A 27,399-nucleotide genomic window follows, 5' to 3' on the forward strand; every position below is an offset into this window, starting at 1 on the left:
TCCTGAGATCACCCCCTCAGGGGATTATGTACGTTTGAATCTCTGTGGCAGGCCTGTTGCTGGGGGAACCCACACTGAGTTATCCGGTTTCAGCGTCTTCTTCCCCCACATCAGCCCAGAGCGTCTTCTTCCCCCACATCAGCCCAGCTCTGGCTCGGGGCCCAAGCAGGGCGGAGCCGGAACCGGTTTCAAGGGGTAGAGGAATAGACTCCACCCCTCGATCCTGGTGGGAGCTGCTAAGTCACTAGGTGTGTAGGGGTGGGGGTGGGGAACACAGCTCTTTCTGCACAGTCTTCAGAGCCGTCTTCAACTCCTTGTCCCTGTCACGTGCAATTAGTTGCCAAGCACTACTGGCTCTTGGCTGCAGATTGTCTACCAAACCTCGTACCTATTTCCGTTTTCCGTTACCCCGGTCCCTTATCTCTTGCTTAAACTTGTGCGGTAGCTTTCCGACTAGACTCCGTTGTCTCCGATCGCCCCTTCTCCCCCAGTCCACCTTCCCGGGTGCTTCTGGAGCGATCTTTCGAAAGCACGCCGACCCAAACACGCGTGCTCAGAGCTCTTGCCGCCGTCCTATGGCCTGCGGGGAAACCACCCAGATTTCCCAGCATGACATTCAAGGCCCTCTGTGATTTGCTTTTCTGGCATCATCTCCTGGCATTTTCCACCCACGTATTCCCGAAATACCGAGCTTCCTTCCATTTCCTGAAAGTTCTCATCTCCTTCCCTGTGGCTAGATGCTTTCTTGACTGCTTTCTTGACAGCCAGATTCCTCAGAATCCTCGGTGGCTGAGCTCAATCACAGTCCCCAATTGCTCGGGTCTGGGTGCCTGTAGGCAGGCTTTGTCTCCAGGTCATTGAGTAAACATTCATTCAATCCCTTTTTTGCATGCGCTGAGCCCTGGGGTTATAAGGTGTGTGTGGTCTGTTTTGTTCATTTGTTTCTTTATTTGCTTGTTTGTTCTTCCTTCACCGTGAAATTGTGAGCTCCCCGAATAGATGGAAAATACCTTTCCCGGGTACCCTTGGTGCAGGGTGTGCGGTTAGGTGTTTAGTAAACCTTTGTAATTCAAGTTGAACTAAAATGAATTGGCTTCTGGGCAAGAAGAGAGTCACCTTGTGCCTCACGTGAACCGTCAGATCCCATCGATGTGGAACACAGTCTAAGTAAGATGCACTTAATGCTAAATCGCTACTGAACATAATCTAATCTTTCTTGGATGATTCAAAAGCTCTCCAGAATCCTGTAGTGCTGCAGATCATCAGCACAAGCATCATTCTCATTGTGTGGTGCTGCCGGGCAGGGGAGCTCAGACTGAGAGAGTTCTGGAAAAATGAGAATTCTTTTTTTTTTTTAAACCAACAATTTGCGAAGGGTTTTAAAAGGCCGTGTTATAATCAAATCCTTGATTAAATTTTTTTTTTTTTTTTTTTTTCTGGACAGAGCGGGTTAATTCTGGTGAGCTGGTGGGTGGATGAGAGTGTAGTTAATAGCGATTCTCTGGGATTCTCTGCTCCTGCATTGCAGTCCCTGCTTGCGTATGGACGGTAGGCGATTGACGTTTGTGCGCGGAAAAGCATCAGCCACATCCTGGAACAATCACAGCAGTGTCGCTAAGATTGTAAGCTAGCACGGGGCAGGGGCGTGCTCGTTCTTGCCTTGTGCAAGTAACACTGTGCCCGAGGGGCTCCTCAGATCAGATCGGAACATGGAGCGATCTCTTGCATCTGAGTTAGGAACCGCCTTTTGTCTTTACTACAGAACTGGCCAGCTGGATGGCGCGTGACTGAGCTAAAGGTGCTGGATGCTGTAAAAAAAACCCAGCAAACTCGGGGCGCCTGGGTGGCTCAGTCGGATCAGCGTCCGACTTCAGCTCAGGTCATGATCTCACGGCTCGTGGGTTTGAGCCCCGCGTCTGGCTCTGTGCTGACGGCTCAGAGCCTGAGCCCACTTCGACTCCTGTCTTTCTCTCTCTCTCTCTGCCCCTCCCCTGCCCCTGCTCACACTCTGTCTCTCTCTCTCTCTCAAAAATAAATAAACATTAAAAAAAATTAAAAAAAAAAAAAACCCAGCAAACACAGCTATCACCTCTGTAATGTGGAATCATCTGCTAGGCTTCTCGTAGCTCAGCCCCGACACTGGAGGAGCTTGGAAGTCACCGCTCTTGTCCTTTACCACAAGAAAAAGTGGCACAAGCTGAAAATCAATGACTTTCCCGGACCCCTCGGAGAACTGAGGTTGCACACTGTCCCCTTGAAATCTGGAGAGAAAGGCAGGCCCAGAGGGTCATTGTCAAGACCTGTCCATCTGAACCTCCAGCCACGCGAGCCACGAACGGGGACACTTAAATGGCAATTTTGAAGAGTTGCTGGAGGCTGAGTGTGTACTTGCCTGAGAGTGAGGAAGTCCAGCACTGGGATGAGCACAGCACGCAGGAGAGGGAGGCGAATGCCAGCGATGTCATAAGGGACGTGAGGGAGAAGCTGGGCACACTCTGTGACAAGGTGCCTGTTACTACCTGAGAAGTGGTATAGTGTGATTTGAAGGGGGGTTTAGAATAGTTAAAAATGTATATGGGAAACTCTAGGGAAGCCACTCTAATTTTTATTTTATTTTATTTTATTATTTTTTTTTTTAATTTTTTTTCAACGTTTATTTATTTTTGGGACAGAGAGAGACAGAGCATGAACGGGGGAGGGGCAGAGAGAGAGGGAGACACAGAATCGGAAACAGGCTCCAGGCTCTGAGCCATCAGCCCAGAGCCCGACGCGGGGCTCGAACTCACGGACCGCGAGATCGTGACCTAGCTGAAGTCGGACGCTTAACCGACTGCGCCACCCAGGCGCCCCTCTAATTTTTATTTTAGAGTAGAATTGATAGGCTGAAGAGTCAGATAAGATGAAATCATATTAAATGCTCAAGTGAACCAGAGAAGGTAGAAAAAAAGGAAGAAAAACTCCAAACAGATGTGATGATTAGTAAACACTTAAAATCGTTATAAGTGGGGTAGTAACCCAACTCTATCAATGACCGCTTTAAATGTGAATGGTCTACCTTTACTTAATTATGTCTACAAAGACTCTTTTTCCAAGGAAAGCCTGGAGCCTTCTCCGGATTCTGTGCCTCCCTCTCTCTCTGCCCCTCCCCTGCTCATACTCTGTCTCTCTGTGACTCTCAAATATAAATAAATGTTAAAAAAAGAAAAGAAAAGAAAAGAAAAGAAAAGACAAACCCAACGCTGGCAAGGATGTGGAGAAACTGGAATTTACACGAGGACCTGACATTTATTTATTCCCAGGGACCGGCTGGTGACAGGCACTCATTGTATTGAATTGTGGATGCGTGTATTAATTGGTAAAACTCTTTGGGGGAAAAATGTGGCAATGGATTCCAAGAACCTTGAAAATAAAAATGTCCATTGGCTGGAAAAAAAAGTGAGTGGTCTAAATACACCAACTGAGAGACAGTTTTGGGGCCCCTGAGTGTCTCAGTTGGTTAAGCATCTGACTTCGGCTCAGGTCATGATCTCAAAGTTCGTGAGTTTGAGCCCTGTGTAGGGCTCTGTGCTGACAGATTGGAGCCTGGAGCCTGCTTCGGATTCTGTGTCTCCCTCTCTCTCTGCCTCTCCCCCGATCACATTCTGTCTCTCTGTCTCTCTTTCTCAAAAATAAATAAACATTAAAAAAATTAAAAAGAAAGAGACAGTTTTGCCAGAGTGGACAAACCCCCCCCCCCCCAAGACTCAATTATGTTGTTTAAAAGAAATCTACTTTAAACATAAAGGCTCAGGTAGGTTAAAAACAAAGGTGTTTGTGACAACATGAATGGACCTTGAAGGTATAATGCTAAGGGAAATAAGCCAGAGAAAGAGAAATGCATGTGATTTCCCCTATATGTGAAATATAAAAAACAAAACAAACAAACAAAAAAATGAAACAGAGTCTTAAATATAGAGAGGAGGTTGCCAGAGGAGAGATGGGTGAGGGGAGTGGGGGAAGTAAGAGAAGCGGATGAAGAGATGTGAACTTCCAGTTATAAAATAAATAAGTCACGGAGATGAAAAGTATATAATACAATAATACTGTCATAACATTGTACGGTGACAGATGGTGACCACACTTACCCCGGTGAGCTTTGAGCAACGTATAGGATCATTGAATCACCGCGTTGTATGCCTGAAAGTTGTGAAACATTGTATATCGATTATAGTTCCATTAAAAAAGGTAAATGAAAAAAAAAAAAGGCACCGGGAAAGATACACGGAATTAACACACCAGTGGGCAGAAAGCGGGCGCAGCTATGTTCATTTCCGACGAAAGCAGACTTCAGAAGAAGGAAAATTACCAGGGGTAAAGGGGGCCGTCGCATCACAATGAAGAGGTCAATTCTCCAAGAGGATGTAACAATGTTAAAAGTGTATGTACCAAATAACCCGTCAAAATTCGTGAGGCAAAGCCGACAGAAATGCAAGAGGCAGACAAATCCACCAGCAGACAAATCCACCGTTACAGCTGGAGACGTCAACGTGCCTCTTTCAGTATGGTAGATGAAGCGGGCGGAAAATCAGTACGGACACCTGCCCTAAAATAACCTGCTGAGTTACGCGGGAAACAAACTTTTCCGTGGTCTTTCATTTATTTCCTTAACCTCTTCATTTTGTTGTCTTTATTGCTTTGGCCTCTTTGAAATGACCGAAGAGAAACCTCAGGGGGAATCTGAAATGCTATTGGAGTTTAATGTGGTTAAAAAAAAATGGGTCCTATCAAAGCAAATAATGACCTCCCCTTTGTTTTATGAGATGGAACATCGTGGCATTTCTATACATGTTCCTTTGCATAACCACTGCTTTATTTCAAGTCATTTTTTTTGTGCCTTCGTTCCTTTGACCCTTTACCACCAGTATCTGTAAAATGGGCATGAGAATACACACCGGGCAGGCAGAACAGGTGTCTTCACTTCTGTTTTATAGGTTTTGTAACCCAAGATCCAAAGAGACGCAGTGACTCGGCTATGATCGCCCGGCGAGGAGGTGACAGATCGGGATAGAAAATGCAATTCTTTCAATTCTTACCCCACTATTTCTTCCACTCCGCTAGAGTCCTCTCAAAATAACGGGGTTTGGGAGAGATTTCTTTGCAGACTGCTATTTTGAACATTGTAGACGCAGCGTTAGGGGAGACACCCCCCACCGACACACTCCAACATTTGTACAATATTCCCTTCCAAAGATGTTTTTTTGAAAACAGCAGCTACTGTTTATGAAGCCATTCCGGATTTGACAGGATGCTGTCAAGTGTTCAATACCTCCCGCCCTCCCTCCCCCTCTCTCTTCTCTTCTGAACCACTCCCTCCACCCCCAGCTCCTACAGACCCCTGTGTCTGAGGCTTCCATTGCTTCAAGAACAGAGTCAGAGAAAAAAAGACTTCCAATGCACGGCTTTTAAGATGCAATCCTGGCGAATGTCAGAGAGATGTGGGAGAATTCATGCTGTACCAGGGTTCGTTCCGTCTATTTAAGATGAGACTGTGAAAGAGGGGACTCCTGGTCCCTGGGGTGGCGGAGGTGGTTTGTAAAGCAGCCAGGAGGGTAAGCTGGCACTGCACCCTGCCCCTCTGCAACCGTCCTTGTGCCCCGTTGCCAAAGGGAGAGGGGTGACAGCATTCCCGATGACTTCGAGGACCTGAGCCCGCAGGGGGTGGCTGCTTCGCAGGGACAGCTTACCAGGGCGTCGTGCAAGGCTAATGGCAGGTAGCATCTGGGCTGGAGACGAGAATCTAAGTTCCTGGTGGCCCTGAGCCAGCAAGGTGAGAAGAGCAGGAGCTTTGGGACTCCAAAGGCGGGTGGCACACCCAGAGGGGGTCCTGCGTGCGGAGCACAACAGCTCTGGGGCAGAAACTGATGGTTGGCTGACCCGGCAGCCATTGCTGTCCCCACTCCCCTGCCACCTCCGCCTACAGGGGACCAGAGTGTTAATGGTGTTTCTTCAGTGTGGCTGGCAGTGGCCAGCCTCCAGACTTCATGGTTGACGAGGACAAGAAACTCCCTTGGAGAGGTTCTCAAACTTGAACATGCGGGAGAACCACCTGGGAGGCTTGCTGGCTCACAGATTGCTGGTTCCGACGCAGTAGGCTGGAGTGGAGCCTGAGGGTCTGTAGTTCTAGCAAAGTCCCCAAGGGACGCCGGTGCTGCTGGTGTGGGGACCAGACTTTGAGAAGCACGGCTGTAACTCGCGGCAAGTCGGGACCACAATTACTTGCCGGGGAACAGAGTCCTAACCCAGGCCACATCTGACACCGGTCAGGGACACCTCAACCGAGGTCAGCACGGAAGGTTGACCACACGTGAGGGTTTGGCAGAATGCTTCATCTTGAAGGCTGGCTTTATAAATCTGCTGAGAGTGACGTGCTGGAGCCCAAGTACCGTGTCCGGGAACCGGGGTGGGGTGAACATTAACTTAACTGAGTTCACTGTGCATTAGCAAGATCACGTTTTCGGCTACAGGGGAGAACAGGGGCTCGGGATAGAAATGAAGTTCAGCCTAGAAAAGTAAAGTTACAATTTCCTGGGAATTTATACTTACTCATTCAATAGGGTCTGAACTTGGGGAGGGGAAAAATGGAAAGCCCACAGGGGAGTATTAAATGAATGATGTTCAATTTAATTTGCTGTTTATGATTTTTAGATGAGTGAAAATTGACTGTAATTGGCAGCCCGAAGGAGGACAGTTTCAAAATTCATTAAAGCGTGTGCGAGTCAAATTCACAAAACAGGGTGACTTCATAGCTAGGATCTCATGGTCCCGAGCCTCTGTCGTCTCCCTACTTCGAACCATCTGATGCAACAGAATGACCGTATAATAAAAAGCACCCCTGCAGTTCTTTACGATAGGGTGTGACCTGTATGATGTGACAATGCGCGCACACTTTCCGAATCAAAAGACAAGACTCAGTGAGACACGGCATAATGAAGTGCCAAGTAAATGGCATAAATGTGTTGTACCTGGTTGTAGGTTGGGGTGTGCGGGGCGGGTGCAAAGGAGACTGTGAAATCTCCCCGGATGGATTCTAAGTTCCTTGCATAGAGGGATTGAGACAAACCCACAAATGTCTTTATGATTAGGTGGGGTCAGGCAAGTGCATCAAAGCTGGTTTACAGGGGCACCTGTGTGGCTCAGTCAGTTCAGCGTCTGACTCTTGATCTCGGCTCAGTTCGTGACCTTATGATTCGTGACTTTGAGCCCATACGTGGGGCTCTGTGCTGACATCGTGGAGCCTGCTTGGGATTCTCTCTTTCTCTGCCCCTCCCCCACTGGCGCGCACGCTCTCTCTCGCCAAATAAATAAATAAACTTCAAAAAAAGATTTTAAAGAAGTGGCTTACAAAAGGGCAGATGAGAGGCGCCTGGTCGGCTCAGTCCACTGAGCATGCGACTCTTGACCTAAGGGTCATGAGTTCAAGGCTCACGCTGGGCATAGAGCCTACTTTAAGAAACAAAGAAACAGAAACAGAAGGGTAGACTCATGGGAAGCAGACACTTGGTAAACTGAAATGAATGCTAACATCTGAAGGTCCCTTCAAGTGTGGGTGCGGTTTTTGATAGAGCCGATCAGGCACTTTGGCCTTCTAAAGAGCCTTGAAGGTCCATCAGTCCAACCGCCCACCTGAAGCTTTTCATGGCCGCCCAGCATTTGTCCAAATAATTAATGTATCGCTTGTCTCGTCTGTCCGTTCGTTTGCTCGCTTAGCACATATTTGACTAAGCTCTTGTGCTCACCAGACACTGTGTTCAGTGCCCAGGAGGCCAAGAGAGGAGGAGCAAAGCCAGAGGCAGCGCCTCCCCTCCTGGTGCTTACGGTCTAGTAAGGGAGATGTCAAGCAACGTAACGCATGTAAAGATGTAAGATTCTGAGGCTGCCCGGAGTGCTAGATGCAGGGAGTCACCTGGTGCTGAGACAGCCTGGACTAAAGGCAATGATCTGCTCTCTGAAGGGGCAGAGCCTGTACCTATGAGGATCGGAGGCAAGAACTAGGTGAAAGAAGGGAGGGGAGAGCATTCCAGGCAAAAGGAACTGCCTGGATTAGGGTTTTGAGGCAGGAGAGTCTGGTGACAGGTTATGAAGGGGGAAGAGGGAGCAAGGAGAAGGATAGGGGGGAGAAGGGAGAGGAGAGGAGCCCAGCAATGAGCAGAGCATCGGAGGCCGCACGGAGGATCGTATTTTAGTATCCCAAGGACACTGGGAAGCTTGTAGGGGTTTCAAGCGAGGGTTTGAGCAGGGATTGGGTAGTAGGGCAGAAAAGTGTGGGATACAGGGAGCGTGAGGGTGAACGTGTGTGTGTGACATAACCACGCCTGTGCTTTGAAAAGATGATTCTGTGGGATTTTCAAATGCGTCCGTCGGAAGGAGACTCCCTAGCTGTCCGCTGTGGACAGTCCTATGGGGTCAGAAAGTAATTCCTTACAATAGGCCGTGCGGCTTTGGGTGCTTAGAGATAACTAGTCTGAGCCTACATGCTTCCTGGAGGCCGCCCAGACCCTGATCCTCCCTCCATTCTCACTGGGCTTTTGCTTGAGGTCCCTTCACCAACCTGACCTTGTGCCTCGGCACCTGCTACAGCCAGGCTCCTGGTACGTGAAGTTCAGAACGAACCCAGATCCACAGCATGGTCCGATGGGAGTACGCCCATCACCTCTCTCACTCTAGAAGCTGCGCGTCTAGTGTGAACTCAGATGGTGTTAATTTTTTTTGGCAGTCAGATTACACTGTTGACCCGCACTGAGCTTACTGACAACTCTAACTCCCTAGGCTTTTCACATAAACTGCAACGACACACCGTTCCCTCTTCCTGCACACGTGCCTTTTGGACCCAAGGGCAGAACCTTACATTTGTTCCAATTAAATTTTATCTTGTTAAACCCAGTTCATCACTCTATCCTGTCAAAAATGCCTGGAGCCCTTATTAGGTTTTCCAAAATATATGCTGTACTCCCACAAGGTTCCACCCATCAATCTACACATATTTGAATGCCTTTTCCGTGTCAGCTCTGTTCTCAGTATTGAGGATTTAGAGATGTTTGAGACGCTGTCACTGCCTTCAGAGAGCTCACAGACGTGTAAAAAGGCAAATAGAATGCAATGCTTTGGGGGTAATAAAAGAGGCATGGGATTTGATGGTGGCAGGTAGAAGTCCCTAATCTAGACCTGGAGGATGGCATGGAACACGAGGGAAGGCTCTCTGGCAGGAGTGGCGCCCTCAATAAATCCTGCATGAAAAAGCAAGAGAGCAGAAAGAAGACGGTGGATCCACGACATTTCAGGCAGAAGGTAAAGGCTCAGAGGCAAGAGACAGCGTGGTGCATTGAAGAACCTGAAAGCAGTCCAAACAGTGGGAGTATAACGTCCTGTGGGAATAGTGAGGCGGATCATGAAAGACTGAGGGCTTTGGACTTCATCCTCATTCATCCTCATGGCAGTGTAACACCACAGATATGAGTTGAAGAAATACCACTCAGGTTGGAGGTGGAGAGCACTGGGCACAGCCAGAGGTAGAGAGGGCACTGGAGCAGTTGCCGTGTCCCTGGTGAGGACTGATGGGGGTGGTGTCGACATATAGGTAGTATATAGATCTGGCATTGGATCAAAGGTCATGGTAGTGTTTGAGAGGAAGGAGTGAAGGTTGATGTCCAGAATCCCAGCCTTGGCACCTGAATACATAATGGCAATCTTTATCTGGATAAGAGATTAAGAAGAGGGCTAGTTTGGGGCGCCTGGGTGGCGCAGTCGGTTAAGCGTCCGACTTCAGCCAGGTCACGATCTCGCGGTCCGTGAGTTCGAGCCCCGCGTCGGGCTCTGGGCTGATGGCTCGGAGCCTGGAGCCTGTAGCCTGTTTCCGATTCTGTGTCTCCCTCTCTCTCTGCCCCTCCCCCGTTCATGCTCTGTCTCTCTCTGTCCCAAAAATAAATAAACGTTGAAAAAAAAAACTTAAAAAAAAAAAAAAAGGAGAGGGCTAGTTTTAGTTGGGCATTTGAGGTTGATCCACTGTGAGGCGTCTGATTGGAGATGTCCAGAAGGCAGCCGAAGAGCATGGAAGGCACCCATGTGGCCCAGAGAGAGCTGGACTGGAGATATACATTTGGGGACCCTCAGCCCAGAGCAAGAGTTGAATGTGGAGTGGATGAGAATGTTCAGGGAGAGCACATAAAGAAAAAACTGACATGGAGCCTTGTGAGGTCAGCATCCATCCATATGCCTATCTATCCATCCATCCATCCATCCATCCACTTATCCATCCATCCATCCATCCATCCATCCATCCACTTATCAATCCATCCATCCATCCATCCATCCATCCATCCACTTATCCATCCATCCATCCATCCATCCATCCACTTATCCATCCACTTATCCATCCACTTATCCATTCATCCATCCATCCATCCATCCATCCATCCATCCATCCATTCATCCATCCACTTATCCATCCATCCATCCATCCATCCATCCATCCATCCAACCACTTATCCATCCGTCCATCTAACCGAGTATCTTCACTTGGCCAGGGAGAGTGATAGATGTCCTCAAGGAGCTTATGTTGAGGAAGATATAATAAACACATAGCAAAGAGGCGAGGCTTGAGCACAGAGCAGGCTTTTCTTTTTGTGGGACGCAGGAACAAGTGGTTTGCCTTTTGCCAAGTTAGATTTGAGCTTTCTCTTCATCATTCAAATGGCGATGTGGGACAGGCAGTTGGAGGTATGGGTCTGGAGCTGAGGGAGAGGTAGGGCTGCAGAGACACATTTGAATGTTGCAGTCACATTGCGGCAAAATTCAAAGCTGTGAACAAACAAGAATGGATGCACATCTGTAGAGTGACAGGGAAGAGAAAATGACCAGCAGGGGATGGGGTCTGTCGAGAAGGCCAGGGAAGGAGATCACGAGACAGTAAGGGTGGAGTTTAAGAAGAGAGGTCAAATCAAACAAGGACCAAAAGACATTCACTGGCTTTATCAAAAGACAGGGCAGTGGAGATGTTTGCCAGGATGTTTCGGTGGCATTGTGGGTTGAAGAGTGAGTGGGGAGAGAGGATATGGAGAAGTTATTGCACATCTTTTTCCGTGGCCTTTACTCTAAAGGGCGGCAGAGAGATGAGGTAGGAGCTAAGGGAGGAGCCCTAGTGTGAAGGAATTACTATAAAAATAGTACTGTGTATGTATGTATGTACATATGTATGTTTATTTTGAAAGACAGAGTACACGTATGTGCGTGCAAGTGGGGGAGGGGCAGAGAGAGAGAGAGAGAGAGAGAGAGAGAATCGCAGGCAGGCTCCCTGATGGCAGCCCAGAGCCCCATGTACGGGCTGGATCTCACAAACCCTGAGATCACGACCTGAGCCAAAATTAAGAGTCGGACGCTTAACCAACTGAGCCACCCAGGTGCCCCAACAGTACTATTTTTTTTTTTTTTTTTTTAATGACAGAGAGTTGAACTTACTTAAGGGCAATGAAAATGAACGACGGGGTTGGGGGGGGGAACGAGAGTTTCAGGAGACTGAGAAGATAACCAATGGGGTGAAGGCTCTGAGGAAGCTACTGCTCTCAGGTGCTACATGGTAGGATAGCCTCCTAGACCTGGGGGAGCTCACCCGCCGGGATGGAGGGGAAGGAGCAAAGTATGGATATAGATGTCACTAAGTTTCCATGATGGGTCCTGTGTTTCACTGGGACTAGCAATCAAAGCCACTTCCTAACAGGAAAGGGGAAGGCGGTGGGGGGAGGGGGCATGGGGAGGGAGTAGAGAAGAGGGTCTATATAGTAGAGGGACCGTGGGTCAGTTTTGGATGGGGACCACAATCCAGGAGAGGTGCAATTTTCGTTCCGTGGAGTTTGACACGTGGTGAGGGTGGGAGAAAAGGAAAACCATAGATACGGATGAAGGCACGCCCAACATTCCTAGCTGGGTTAGGTCAAGGACTCTGGAGAGGAAAAGCCAAGGACACCCTTGCCAGCGTGCTCCTTCAGACTGATTTAATTCAGAAGCAGCTATTCTTCCAGAGTCTGGCAGTCTCTCACAGACGCTAAACACAGGGTTACCATATAACTCCGCAATTCTACCGCTAGGTGTGCACTCAGGAGAAATGAAAGCATACGCTCACGTAAAACTTGTACGTGAGTGTTTGTAGCAGATTATTCGTAATAGCCGGAGAGTAGAAATGTCCATCGGCCGACGAATGGATAAAAAAAAATGTGCTATATCCGTACAATGGACTATTAGTCAGCCACGAAGAGGAAGGTAGTTCTGATAGGTTCTACGGCACGAATGGCTCTCGGAAACGTTAAGGTGAGTGAAAGACGCCACGCACAAAAACCACGTATCCTATGATTCCATTCGCCTAACATGTCTAGAACAAGGACATATAGAGAGACAGAAGGTGGGTTAGTGGTTGCCTAGGGCTGGAAGGGATGGGCGTGGTGACGGAATGGCAACTAATAGGTGTGGAGTTTCTTTGGGGGATGATGAAAATGCGCTAAAATTGAGTGTTGGTGGGGACTATACCACCCTGAATATTCTGAAAGTCTTCGAATTGTACACTTTGAATCCCAAATTGTGTGGTATGTGAATTGTATCTCAATAAAGCTGTTCGATACATTTTTAATACTCATTCAATGAGAACAGAAATTACTTTCTGTTTTAGTAACTAGCCTTTCTTATGCTTTGAAAGACTCCGAGCGACCTTGATGAAGCCAGTACGCCATGTTGACCGAGGTGAGGCTTTTGCCTCTGGGCAGCACTGGTTCTGGGCACTGGCAGAGAGAGGGGAGCAGGTAGGGGCAAAGTGGACCCAGACGTGTGGAGAAGAACGTCTCCAAGTCAAAGATCATATGTAGCCTGACATCAAGGAGACCCACACCTACCGGGGAGATCGGTCGCGGGACTGGCACCGTGAGTTCTGAACAAATCCTTGCTGCCTCCCTCTTAAGGCTCAAAAACCATCCTTCCTAGAATCTTTCCTGGATCCACGCGAAGCACTCTTGTTTGCATTCCTCTTGGTTTTAGAGGCAGGATTCCAATCTTTTTTTTTTTTATCTGCCTCAGAAAATTGGCAAACGCGAGACACGTTCTCAGTTGTAGGGGTGGGAACGAGGGAAGCTTTCAACAGAGGAACGAGGCTCCCCTGGAGGACCCCTGTCCCCACCCCCATCCTGGCTCCCCTAACCTTTCCCCCCAAAGCTCCTTAGATGTCCCCAAGCTCCTCGGAGGGGCTCCAGGACCCTGGGCCAGTGCGGCCCTCTGATTGATCAGTGCCTTTGCCCTACAGCTTGTCAAATACACTTGCAAACTGCTTTTGCACTTTGAGGAAGTCTAACTCAACCGGTCCGTCTTCAGGGCTGCTCTCCGCCGGTCCTGCCACCGGCGCTTTGTCAGCTACGTGCTCCTGGCAGTTCCCACTTTTGCTGCCCGGAAGCCCGTGCCAACTTTGTGTCTAAAATCCATCCCGCGTGAGCCGATTCCAAACTGTGTTTGGGTTGAGACTTCGGATTTCCAACGAGTGGCTTAACTCTTTCGAGATGATTAAACGTTCCTCTAATTTTCTGCAAGCTTCCTTGAGACCCTGAGAGGACTTATAGGCATAGTTTGAACTCTGTGTATAGTTTATGCTGGAAAAAGATTCACTTTTTTTTTTTTTTTTTGCTGGTGTCAGGAGAGACTGGTTGGGATGCTGGGACGAATGCCCTTTACTGGGTTTGAGGCCTCTGAGTGGAGAGGGGTCCAGGACCAGAGGCTGAGAAATCTGTTCTCCACATTCTTGCAAAGACTTGTCTGCGGACCAGAAGTATCAGTTCTGCCCTAGAATGTGTAGAAATGCACAATCCCAGGCCCCGACACGGACCTAACAGGACCGAAATGTGTATTTTAACCATTAAAATTTGAGAAGCAGACCATCTCCTAAAAAAGACTCTCTAGGGGGCGGGACCCGAACATTACTAGCAAGCTCCCAGGTGACTCTGTTGCACCAGGGCGAGGGACCACACCTTTAGTGGCAGGGTTCTAGAAGAACGTACTTGTCTCTGAGCAGTAGCGGGGACCCTGAGTGGAGTTCTGGAGGCGTCTACACAACGCCCAGCACCGCTGGCCGGGCTGAGAAATGGCAACTCTGGGAGCTTCCCGAGGAAACACCTGGGAACCTGCATTCGTTCCAACTGGTGACATTCCAGCCCTTGAGGGACCATACCCCGTCTGTGGCCTGCCAGAAATAACCGCAGGATCCCTTGGCAAGGGTTACTCTTCCTCTGGGGTAAGTCGGGGGAGCTTGGATTCATTGTAACGTGACCCCATTTTACCCTTCCCCAGTGGTAAGGCCTGACCTACTGGGTAGAGATTTTTATATATCTACTGATCGATCAACCAATCGATGGGTCTATCATTCACCTACCCACACTCCAATACACAGACACAGTCTATCACTTTCCTCGTTGGCAATGACGTTGGCCTGCTAATTTTTGTTGTCCAGAATAGCCTGGGATCGGCCGTAGGTCGTTAAACTTTCCCACGAGGGTGGAAGGCAGGACCCTACAGAAGGCATATGGGAAGGAGTGTTCGTTCGTTCGTGCTCCGAATGGAGCTGCACCTACAGAGGTCAAATCCCTGGTGCCATTCAGAAACACCCAGAACGGCCGCTCACGGGAGGCCACAAAGCCCAGCCCTTTGCTGCCAGTACCCTGGATGCTTTAAGATTTGTGATGTGGGGGCGCCTGGGTGGCTCAGGTGGTTGAGTCTCTGACTTCTGCTCAGGTCACGATCTCGAGGCTCCTGAGTTCGAGCCCCGCAAGAGGCTCACTGCTGTGAGCGTGGAGCCCGCTTGGGGTGTTCTGTCCCCCTCTCTCTGCCCTTCCCCCACTTGCACTCTCTCAAAAATTAAAATAAAAACATTTGAGGGTTTGTAATGTGATTTAGAAGCTATGTCGTGAAAGGAAGTGGAAATTCACCGAGAGTCCCGTCTGTCTACGGAAAGCACTGATCCTCGTCAGGGAGGGCCAACCGCCCACGAATGGCCTCAGATCGGGAGCTCCTGGGCTTGGCGTGGTGGCGGAGCGGCCCCGCCGGGAAGGCTGGCGGGAATGAGTGGCGCTGTGTCCCCAGCCCCGGAGTCGCAGACGCCTCGGCTCCCCGCCCCCGAGCAGATGCGAGCCCCGCGTGAGCCGCTTGGCATTCTGCGGTGCAGATGGTTTGACAGGCACAGCTGCCTGCACGACAGGAGTGGCGACGCCTCGGATCTCACCCACCCAGAAGCCGGGGAACAAAACGTCTCCATGCCCTTGCGGCGACTCTGCTTCTGCCAGCGTTCATTACTCCTCCTCTCACGCTGGAAACATCGCTGCTTGCTCAGGCGCTGCTGTCACCCGCCTCCTTCCCGCAGCCTTGGTTTCATCCGGGGGCCTGATGGCCTTGAGCAACACTGGGTCAGCCGGGATGGGGCCGGAGGGGCACCGGACACTCGGGGCAGTCGCCTCGGATAAGCAGGCGGGGAGCGAGAGCCGAGCGAGGTGTCGGACGCTGTCTGAGAGCATCTGGCAGGGCCGTTACCAATTCTAGAAGGGCTGGGCTCCGGAGAACCCATCAGTCAGGGCTGCCCAGGGGCGGGGCGGCTGGGTGGCAGCCAGTATGTGGCAGTTGGGTTAGGCAGAACAGCGCGACCCCCCATGGGCCGGGCTCGGACCCGAGGCAGGCCCGGGGGCACCCGCCGGGGCCTGTGATCAGAGCCAGGCGTGGGGTCTGTGAGCGGGCTCTGCGGAAGGGGGGCCCTGGGCGGGGAGGGAGGCGACGCCGCTCCTTGGGGCCTCTCTGCGGATGGCGGGTCTGGAGGTGCCCTCAACTCCTCACTTCTGCTGCCCCCACTCTGGCACCAGACCCACCACTTCGCACCCTGCTGACTGCCCTGGGCATCCTTTTCCCAAGAGTCCTCCCCGGGAGAGGCGGGGCCGGGTAATCACTAAAGAACAAGGACTTGACATTCTCGCCCTGCGATGAAAGCAGGCAGGTGGTTTAATGGCACTGTGCCTCAGTTTGCTCATCTGTAAAATGGGCACCGCTGTCAGCACCAGCGGCATCATCATCGTATCTACTTCGTAAGACTGAAGTGAGGATTAAATGAGTTAATACAGCAAAGTCTTGAAAACAACGCCTGGCACATAGTAAGTGCCTTGTAAGTGTTTGCCCCTGCTGCCACTGCCATTCTTATGCTTCTGGGGGAAACACCGCCATCCTTGGAAACCTTCCTCTAGCCTCGAGACGCAGGCGCTCAGCAAATGCTGTGGTTTCTACTCTAAGTGCATTCTCTCCTCTATTGTCAACTGTCATCCGTCATTTTAGCCCTCGTCACCTCTTGCCTAGAAATAGCCCTCAGATCGGCCTCCTTTGATGGGCAATTAAGTCCACCTTTGAGCCCTTTCCCACTGTGTCTCCGAGAGAGCTATTTTTAGGAAGTGCAAATCAGATCATGTCATTTTTGTCTTATTTGCAGTAACCCCACATTGCCCGAGGAATGAGATGCACCCTTCCGCTGACCCCCAGTCATCTTCTGGCCCTCTACCTGTGTGCCAGTGACATCCCGATTCTCGCTCTGTGCCAGTCTGCCTCCTTCCATGTTTTCTCTTCTGCTTGGAGTTAATTAACCTTCCTTCTTTCCCTCCCTCCCTCCTACCCCTTCTCCCTCCCTCTTTTCCCCCTTCCTTCCTTCCCTCTCTCCTTCCTTCCTCCCTTCCTCCCTTCCTCCCTCCGTTCCTTCCTTCCTTCCTCCCTTTCTTTCTTTCTTTCTTTCTCTCTCTCTCTTTCTCTTTCTCTTCTCCACCCCTCCCCTCCCCTCTCCTCTCCTTTTCTCTTCTCTTCTCCTTCATCCTCTTCCTTTTCTACCCCCCCCCCCCCGCTCTTCTCCTTCTCTCTCCCTGCCAAGTAAACTCTTAGTCCGACTTGAAATCCCAGATTGAGGGAAGTCTTTCCCAGTTCCCCCAGTGCACATACTCAGTAGACTGTGGTCCTCGCAGGCAGGGATATAATCTTACTCACCGTGTGTCTCTCAGACGTGGTAGGACCCCCCGCCCCCACCCCCATGGGCGGGACCACAATGGCGAGTTAGAAAGCCCTGTCCTGCCACCACAAAGGTGTGAGAGCGAGTTATGGCAAGTGAGGTAGAGTCAGTAATTATGAAAGCGAAGGAAACTCTTCAAGTAGCACTAAGCAGTGTCCAAAATGTCAGGTGCCTGGCAACACCCAGGGACAAGGCATTCCAGATGACGGTTCTGGGTACGGAAGAGTGACATCCCCCAGCTTCAGCCTGGCTGGCAGGATGTGCGTCCCGGGGAGGGTTACCCAGAGCAAGGGACTCCAGTCTCAGACCGGCCCCAGCCCATGCTGCCGTGGGCAGCCAGGGACAGAGATCCTGGACTTCTCTGAGGGGAGGGTGTCGGCCCTGATGCCAGGAGATGGCCGTAAGATGTGAAACAGGGGGAACCAGCAAGGGAGAGCAAGGTTGGCGGACCACAGGTGAAGGCCCCACGCGGGGCGGAGCCTCGGTGCCAGGAACTGCGGTCTGGTCACCAGCGCGGCTGAGCAAGCGTCTCAAACCCTAACAGGGGCTCATGGACGCAATTTTGTGCCTGCGTCTGCAGGGGGATGGCGGGGAAGGCTGGTCGTTGCTCCACGTGGCGTCAGCTGGGATGATGCGGCCGGAGGCTGGGGACGGATTTCAAGATGGGCCTCCTCCCGTAGCTGGTGAGTCAGTGCTGGCGGTCCCCTGGGAGCTCAGTGGGGGCTGAGGCCCAGGGCTTTGGTTTCCTCCGGGGGAGGGGGGGGGCTCTCCGCTGGCTGCTAAGACCCCCTCGCAGCATGGTGGCTGGGCTCGCAGAGAACCAGGGGGGCGGCGTGCTGGGAAATGTTCCCCAACTGGCTTCCCAGATGGAGAAGCCCTGATTTTTAACATTTGCTGATTTCCATGGTGTAAACAGTCCCGCCGTGGCCCATTTCAAGCCACTGAACACAGTTGGGATGAGATGGGCCCAACTGGCTTTGGTTGCCCGTACGAGCCGGCTCCCGGCCCCCATGAGTGGCAACTGCCCTGGCCTCGGTGGTGACGGAAGCGTCACCCCTGCTGTAGTCCACGGCAGGAAGTCCCAACTTCAAGAGGGAGGAACGTGGACCCCATCTCTTGATGGGGGGGGGGTATCTTCTCACACTGTGAGAAGAGCCGGTGGGGTGGGAGCTATTTCTGCTGCAATTTTAGAAAGCACAGTAGACCCCAAACTATGAAAGTGCAAAAGCTGAGAGGAGGCAGGTGGAGAATGTAAACCAGTGCAGGGCTCGGGTGTCAGGTGACGAGAGCAATTGACACAGGTGCCCTCAGTGGAGAAGGGGGGGGGGGCGGGGGACAGGGAGAGGTGAAGGTGAACTGGAGACCACCCACGTTGGGAAGGCGAAACACTCTGGGGCCGGAATCAGCCCCCAGGCCACTCGTTGGCAACCTTGGGTTTGAGGGCTTCCAACTCAGGAGGGATTAGAGGAAATAAATTCATCCTTTTATATGTATTTTTAAAGCACATTAACTTCAAAAAAATTTTTTTTAATGTTTATTTATTTTTTGAGAGAGAGCAAGCCGGGGAGGGGCAGAGAGAAGAGGAGAGAGAAATCCCCAGCAGGCTCTGTGCTGTCAGTGCAGAGCCCGACGCGGGGCTCAAACTCATGAACTGTGTGACCGCGACCTGAGCCCAAACCAAGATTCAGACGCTTAAGTGACTGAGCCACCCAGGTGCCCCAAAGCACATTAACTCAGGTTAAAGCAATAACTGATTGTTTCTTGGTGTTTCTTGGCTATCCTTTAGAAAGTCACCTGAGATGTTAGACCCAAGTATGTTTGCATTCAAGATTTTTTTTTTTTAATTTGAGAGAGAGAGAGAGAGAGAGAGGGAGAGAGAGAGAGGGAGGGAGAGGGAATCTTAAGGAGGCTCCACGCTCAGCACAGAGCCCAGTGTCAGGCTCGATCCCACGACCCTGGGATCATGACCTGAGCCACAACCAAGAGTCGGATGCCCAATCGACTGAGCCACTTAGGCACCTCTTTTTTTTATTTGTTCGCATTCAAGAGGCCAGAAAGTAGTGGCCTTATGGAGAGGTTCTCCAATGGGGCCTCTAACTTCCTGAGTCGGTTTCATTTTTCAAAGTCACAATCAATGCCTTGCACACACGCATGAGACGCTCACCCACATATGTGTGTAACCGGCACATGTCAATTCCATGACATTGGCTGACTGAAGTAGATCTCAGCCGAGGGTCACGCAGAGCCGGTGACCACGAGGGGTCAGGATGTTGCTGTGGTCGGGGTTCAGGGTGAGGTCCCGTGACACCACTGTGCTCTTGGCGGTGTGTCAGAAGGTGCTTCCTATGGAGAGCAGCCAGGCTTCGTTATCTGAAGGCTGATTAGCCAGCCTGCACATTGTCTAGACCCTGGGTTTTCCTTCTTCCTGCTGACGATGCCTTTCGGCAATATTTGCCCCTGCCAGCGAGAAAGGAGGGGCTAGGAAGAGTGGACATATTCACAGTGGGAAATTTTCATACTGGCTGGAAGCAACTACTAAAATTAAATGTATGGATTATTTGTGGGTTTCATTATTCCTGTTCCCCACTGACACAGATAATTGGAAATTGACTATACTAGCTCTTTGAAAAGATTATGGAAACGCAGTGAATGATTTATGTAGCAGAGTGAATCGGAACACGAGTCTTCTGATTTTGTGTGTGTGTGTGTGTGTGTGTGTGTGCGCTAATAAAGGTTTTCGGTATACAGCTTCCGATTGATCCATTAATATCTACCGGGAACTTCCAATGTACGATATTAAGTTTGGGAATTTGAAGTGGGCCGTGGTCTTTGATTTCCAAAAACCCATCATCTACCCGTGAAAATGTGTATAGCGATATAATGAATCGGTGGCCACTTGATACGATGGTTGAAGCCGTTGATGGCCACATCGCGCCTGATTCTCCCGCGATTTGCCTCCCTTTACGCTTCTCCATAGTCTGGAGGGTTGGGGATTATTACCTCTACTTTATTGATCTAGAAACGAGGCTCAGAAGGTTAGGCGATTTGGCTATGATGCCTCACTCAATAGAGGCGGGATTCAATGTCAGTGCCTTTTTGACGATACGCCAGCTGTCTAACTTGGCATCCGTGAATCTTCAGATTGCATCCACATTTATTGAAAACCGGGTGCTATCCCAACTGTGCCGTTTTCTTTTAGCTTCATTCCTTTGGCCTGGGAAGGCTCGGCGCTGGGGCGTGTTGAGATCACAACAGCATGGGGAGGAAGAGAAAGGATAGGCCGGGGCTTCCCTAGGTGGGGCTGGGAAAAGCGAACTAGTTGGAAAGGCATAAAAAACTGACCAAGGGCCTGTAGGATCTATAGCACTGGGGGAAACAGTGGGGTGAGGGTAATGGGGGTGTCGGAAAGAGTACAGAGAGGTGGGTAGAGCAACAGAAGCAAAATTGAAGTAGGATTGGCATACCGTGTTGTGTTAGTTTCAGGTGTATGACATATCAATTTGACAATTCTATACATCACTCGCTGCTCACCACGATGTGTGTGGTCCCCATATGTCACCCTACAACATTATTGCAATATTGCTGATTGTATTCTCTATGCCTGCACTTTTCATCTCCGTGACTTATTTATTTTGTGACTGGAATTTTGCGCCTCGTAATCCCTTTTATCTCTTGGGCCCACCACCCCCACCACCTCCCCTCTGGCAACCACCGGTTTGTGTTCTGCATTTAAGAGCGTTGTTTTGTTTGTTCATTTTTCTTTTATATTCCATGTGCAAGTGAAATCATATGGTATTTGCCTTTTTTTTTTTTTTTTGCATTTGTGTCTGGTTGGTTTTTTTTTCCAGGGTTTTTGAAATGTGTATTTATTGGCCCTAATTTGATTTATTATATTGATGTGTCTGTAAAAGAGCATTGTCACTGTTTTCAAAAATACAATTAGGGGGGCGCCTGGGTGGCGCAGTCGGTTAAGCGTCCGACTTCAGCCAGGTCACGATCTCGCGGTCCGTGAGTTCGAGCCCCGCGTCGGGCTCTGGGCTGATGGCTCAGAGCCTGGAGCCTGTTTCCGATTCTGTGTCTCCCTCTCTCTCTGCCCCTCCCCCGTTCATGCTCTGTCTCTCTCTGTCCCAAAAATAAATAAAAAACGTTGAAAAAAAAAATTAAAAATAAAATACAATTAGGGACACCGGGGTGGTGCGGTCGGTTAAGTGCCCGACTCTCGATCTCGGCTCAGGTCATGGTTTCACACAGTTCGTGAGTTCGAGCCCCGCATCGGGCTCTTGGGAGTCTGTCTCTCCTCTCTCTGTTCCTCCCCCGCTTGTGTTCTGTCTCTCTCTCTCTCTCAAAAGAAATAAATACAACTTAAAAAAAGAATAAAATGAGACTAGGAGACCAGAGTGGCCGGAAACGAGGGTTCTGGAAGGTGGGTAGTAGGCAGCAGGGTTGGATAAATGGGGAGACCTAGGAGCCAGGTCAAGAAACAAAACCTTTTCCCGGGGTGAGATGTTGTTTTCAGGAGAAGACAGGAATGCTGACTGATTTGTTTAGAGTGACGTGTTGTGTGGAAAAATCAATTAAATTGCTTCTTTACTTTTTCTTTAAAAAAAAAATTTTTTTTTTACCTTTATTCATTTTTGAGAGACAGAGAGAGACAAGCGGGGGAGGGGCAGAGAGAAAGAGGAAAACACAGAATCCGAAGCAGGCTCCAGGCTCCGGGCTACCGGCACAGAGCCCGACGCGGGGCTCGAACTCATAAACCGTGAGATCGTGACCCGAGCCGAAGTCGGATGCCCAACCGACTGAGCCACCCAGGCACCCCTACTTTACTTTTTCAGTCCGTGTATGTCACAAACCCCCGAAAGGTCCAAAAGTCGTATAGTCCAAATTAAGTCCCCACCCGGCTCTTGCCCCCCACTATCCATCCAATTCTCCCTAGACAACCACTCCTGGCCACTTCTGTCAGGAGTTTTTGTTTTGCGTGATTTGTTAAGATCAGAAGGGTCTCGTGGTTCAGAAAGAGCCACTTCTACATGCATTGTTTCAAGTCGTGTTCAACGTTTTCATTGGAACCCTCACCTAGAACCCAAAGCCATTTCTTTGTCAGATGAACACTGCTTACATGACTTGTGAACACCACTCGTGTGGCATTCAACACACGAGGACACGAGGGTCTTTCAGGGCTTTGGGTTCTAAGGCGTAGCACGTAGGCAAAACCACTCAAACACAAAAGGTCTTTACTGTATTGTAAGGAGAGATCCCAGAATCCGAGAAAAAAACTCAAATAGAACCAGCCGTTTGGGAACTCTGGCTGGGAACCAGAAAGGCAACTGGGGTTTTGTCCTCTTCCCACCTCTGTCTGTCTTTGTGGCCACGTGCTGCCGGTTTGCACAACGCGACTCCTTCTGCAGACTGACTTTTTCTGGAAAGAATGATGTCGGCTCCGGTCCCTAAAATCAAGATGACCTTTCTGCCCCAGTGCTTATCACCCGTGTCGGCAAAAGCTTCCGTGTCTTTTGGTGAGAAATCCGGTGAGCGTCAGATTGGACCAGTTCATCTGCCTGAGCCGGGTGACACAGCCGTGGGCCGCCCCGGCTGTCTTTGGGTCACGTGTCCATCCCTGTTCCCCGGAGCTGCGACTTGAGAAGGTGAGAGGCGAGGACTGACGGCTGCCGTGGGGTGGGCTTGAGGACAGAGAGCCTGACGGCACTTGGCTTGGCGTTCAGCGCCTAGCGTGGTGCTCGGTAAATATTTGTTGGTTTTTTTATTGATTTCGGCCTCCTTGTTGGAAGGGGCTATCCTTCAGAAAGGACTAGAAGTCTGCGTCTTAGATATTTATTCAACTGCCATTAACGAGTGTGGTCAAGCAGAGAAGACTCAAAAATTAGTTACTGCCGGGAGGTAATGAATTGGAGCTGTGTGCTCCTCTTACGAGCAGGATCAATAGATTATTTTCATTAGAAAAACAAGACCCAAGAAAAATTCCACAGAAGCAGATGCAGCTATAGCCTAGGATATGTCCTCTAGATAGAATTTAACTATATGTCGACACAGGCCCCTGAAAGTGTGACAGAGTAATAAACTCTTAATTGGAATATCTTGGAGGGTGGCCAGCCCTAGTGAGCGAAAATGGTAGAATTATGACAAGCGCTTAGCCAACTGCAAGGCCCACTTTAATGACTAGATAAGAATCATTGATAAGCATAATGTTTACACACAAACAATGCTGATAAAGTGGTTGCCAAATACCCAGAGTTAATTTTCTTAAGTAGATTAGACATCCCCCCTTCCAATTTTGTTGAATTGATAATTTGATTTGCAAACATATTTCTAAAATCACTACAAATCCCAAACGAGCTGATTCTGAATGTATGTTTTGCTGGCTTAAAAAAAAAAAAAAAAGAATTTACTATCAACTTGTGTATTTATAATTGCCCCAAATGGCATTAAACTCTAATTGTTTTCTTGGGGGAAAATGTACAAGGGATGCCTGTAAGCTGTGCACAAAGCACTTCGGTTCTGCTCAGGTGAGTGGATGCCCACCATTTATGTTGGGTACGTATTCGGAAGTATTGTCTGTTGGGAAACACAAAGGAATAGGATTCTGGAAGTCAAAGTTCTGCACCGTAGAAAAGGTAGCCAGAAAAATCTCTCATCTCACACACTTCCACGCCATGTGACTTTTTCCTACTCCATCAAGAAGAGCGGGGGCGCCCGGGGTGGCTCGGTCGTTTAAGCGTCTGACTTCAGCTCAGGTCACGATCTCACGGTTTATGAGTTCGAGCCTCACGTCGGGCTCTGTGCTGACAGCTCGGAGCCTGCTTCAGATTCTGTGTCTCCCTCTCTCTCTGCTCTTCCCCCAGCTTGTACTCTGTCTCTTTCTGTCTCTAATAAATACATAAATGTTAAAAAAAAAAAAAAAAGAAAAAAGAAATGTGTCGTCCTACCCCACTTAAAAAAAATTATTTATTTGAGAGAGAGAGAGAGAGAGAGAGAGAGAACTGGGGAGGGACAGAGAGAGAGAGAGGCTCCGTGCTATCAGCACAGAGCCCGATGCGGGGCTCAAACCCACAAAGTGTGGAATCCATGACCTTAACCGACTGAGCCACCCAGGTGCCCTCCCGCCTCCTTTAACAAGTGGAGTACAATGGGGGTGTCTGTCTGCTGGTTCCGGCATGGCTCTTCACTGGCCCAGCTGCTTCCGCTTCCTGCCTGTGGGAGCCAGCCGCCGTCCAAGTATGTCTCCCATGAGGCCACCGTGCTGTGAAAAGTCCAAGCCCTGCGGAGAAGTCCCGGAGGACGTGACACCCTCGGGGTGAAGAGGGCCATGGAACATCAAGGCACCCGCACGCACGAGTGAAGGAGCCATCGCGGGAGTGGATTCTCCAGTCCCTGCCTCCCCAGCTGGTGCCACACGGAGCAGAGGTGCACCGTCGGCCAAGAATCCCTGACCCACGAATCTGTGAGCAACGTAAATGGTTGTTTGGGGTGCCGGGGGAGTCAGTCTCTTGTTCCTTCGCTGCCTCATTGGTTCGTCGGAAGGAAGACAAGGGCACCTTTTTCTCTGTCTCGTAGGGTTAGTATCAGAGTTGTGGGCTCCTATTGAGATCATGCCTAGGAAAGTCCTTTTACAGGTTAAGACTGCTTAGAAATGTAAGCCAGCTGGTAGGCTGGAAAATGTGACGGGCCCCAGAGTGCCCTCTGCTTGAGAGGTGTGCTGATTGTTTCCATAGTCACAGCTTCAGAAGACCCCCACGCCCCCATCATTCATCTCAGGTCCTTGAGGCTCCCTTGCTTGCTTAGTCTCTGACCTGGTTTCCTACCATATGTCAGAGGCCCTCAGGGAAGGGTAGATGAGATCCTGATTCTACAATTCCGCTTCATGAGTCCCGCGCTGTCGATTCATTGACAACTCGAGGACACAAGCGCCGAACTCACAGTTTTCAATTTCCTTGAGGGCTCAGTTTGGATAAATGTCCACACACGCAAACTTGTTGGAGGTGGGGGTAAGAGGTTACCTGGTTGGCAAGACTCCTAATTGGACAGCAGAACAGTTAATTATGCATGCATCTCCTTGTAAAGGAACCCGAATCGAATCGCTTCTCTTCCATGACCTCCGGATTCATCTGCAGGTGCCAAAATATCCCTCTGGCGGACATGTGGGAGGGAGAAGGAGTGCTTGACCTAATGACTGACAACCGGGGTTGTCAGTGAGGCCGGCGGCATTGGCAAGGGCTACAGCAAAGGATCTACTCAAAATGCAAGAGGGGAAATCGAAGGGCAAGCGCCAGTGAGAACAAGGATGACAACCAGGGGCAGAGGACTCAAAATGGGCTGGGAACAAAACTGAGATGGAGTGAATGTCCAGATGAGAGAGGGCTCACGAGACATGGGGGCGGCAAACACACTTGGAGCAGCCCCGGTCTGTCTCTTGGTTGATCTCCTCTTGACGATCTACCTCGCAGTTGGGTGAGCAGCTGTCCCGATTTGGCCCGGGGCCGTCTCCAGGTTTCGCCCTGAAAGACTCATCTCCTGGGAGACCCCCCAGGATTGGGCCCACTGAGACCACTGGTCACCCTACGTACCCGAGTTTTTTCCTTGACTTAAAAGGTCAGGGGGAGACAGACACCTTGGGTGGGGACCCAGCACAGTGTATACCCATTGTGGGGGGTGGGCAGAATGAGGAGCTGAATCATCTTGTGCTCTGCTCTGTGACATTGCCTGTGGGGGCACAGAGGGTCCCAGCTAATCGAACCACGCAGGGCTGGTTCAGCCACTTCCACATATCCCCAGATGGGGATATGCCTCCCTAAGTAATCTGCCAGTGCCTTCCGCAAGAGCGGTCTGTGAATGGACCCTTCAGACCTCTTACGGGGGTCTAATTCTTGAGAATCTGCACCCTCAATAGTACGGAGCACCGGTTCCCTGCTGATGGCAATCCCGTGTTTCTTCTACAGACTAAATATTTCCCGACCTCCTATTAGGTCAGGTTCTCAAATGTGACCATGCATCAGAATTGCATGGAGGGCTTGTTGAAACCCAGGTTCGTGGGCCCCATCCCCAGAGTTTCTGAATGCTATTATAATATATATCCCAAGTCATAACAGAGGCTGTCCATGCTGTTGGGAATCAATGCCTCATAGAACTTTCTCCTTGCTCTAATGATTACCGCAACATAGAGATGATGGCTTTTTGCATCTTGGTATTATATTACCTGGACTTCAGAATGCTCAAGTGGAAAGTACAATCTCACTGGCTTTTCAGAGTCAGCTGTCCTAGAGCATGGGTGGGGCCTTAATGATTAGAGTTCATTATTCTTTCCCTAAAGTTGAATTCTTGCCTTTTTCCTAAGACAGGTTTTTGTTAAGTGAGATTGTACAAGAAACAGCACAGCCTTGTAAACTGCACAGCCTCGTATCAAGTGCAGGGTATTATTATGTCATTAGTAATTGCATATAAATACATTCTGGAAATCGCTGACCTCTAAAAACACTGCAAGATGTGTTCTTACCCATGGCAAAGAGTCCTGCTCTCCGAAGAGAGCTGCGAGTCAGAGGTTCAAGGGAAATGCTGCGTAAGTACACGATTTTAAGCCAGCATCATGAGCTTGTAGCAAGAGAAATGATGGGCGACGGGAAAAATACACAAATGCGCTAAGAAAAAAAGGGATCTTAAACCATCCTCATTTAATTCTTTTGATGGGATCCCTGAATGTGTTGGATCGTGAAGGTATGGAAGACACACGGATTCTACCAAGGCATTGGATATCCTTGTGAGCTTTAAATTCAGGTTGGGTGGCATTCCAATCAGCTGCCTTAAAAATAAATTGAACTTCTGGACCCCAAATATGTTGCTTAACAAATTAACCTCAGGCCAGAGAGGGGGTTCAGGAGAATGAGCTGCTGGGTTCCACTTAGGATCACGTCCCATTCCATGGTTTGGAATCAGTGACTTGGGTGTTCTAGAAAGGGTAGCGGCAGTCAGTATAGTAGGTGACAATGGGGAGAGTCAGGTCCATCTCATGAGGCCAGAGTGCTGGGCTAAACATAAGTCTATGGAATTTAATTGGGATAGTGGAGTTGTGCATTTGCATTGTATTTGCCAGGGCTCTCCAGAGGGATGGACCAAGAGGAGAGATTATAAGACTAGACTAGACTAGAATAGAATAGAATGGAAATTTATTATAGTAATTGGCTCATGCAATTATGGAGGCCAAGAAGTCCTACAATCTGCCATCTGTGAGCTGGAAAACCAGGACAGCTGGTGGTATAATCTCGTCTGAGTCCAAAGGCCCCACATCCAAGAGCACCAGCGTCCAA

The sequence above is a fragment of the Lynx canadensis genome, chromosome E3 (genome assembly GCF_007474595.2).
Source record: "Lynx canadensis isolate LIC74 chromosome E3, mLynCan4.pri.v2, whole genome shotgun sequence".
NCBI lineage: Eukaryota > Metazoa > Chordata > Mammalia > Carnivora > Felidae > Lynx > Lynx canadensis.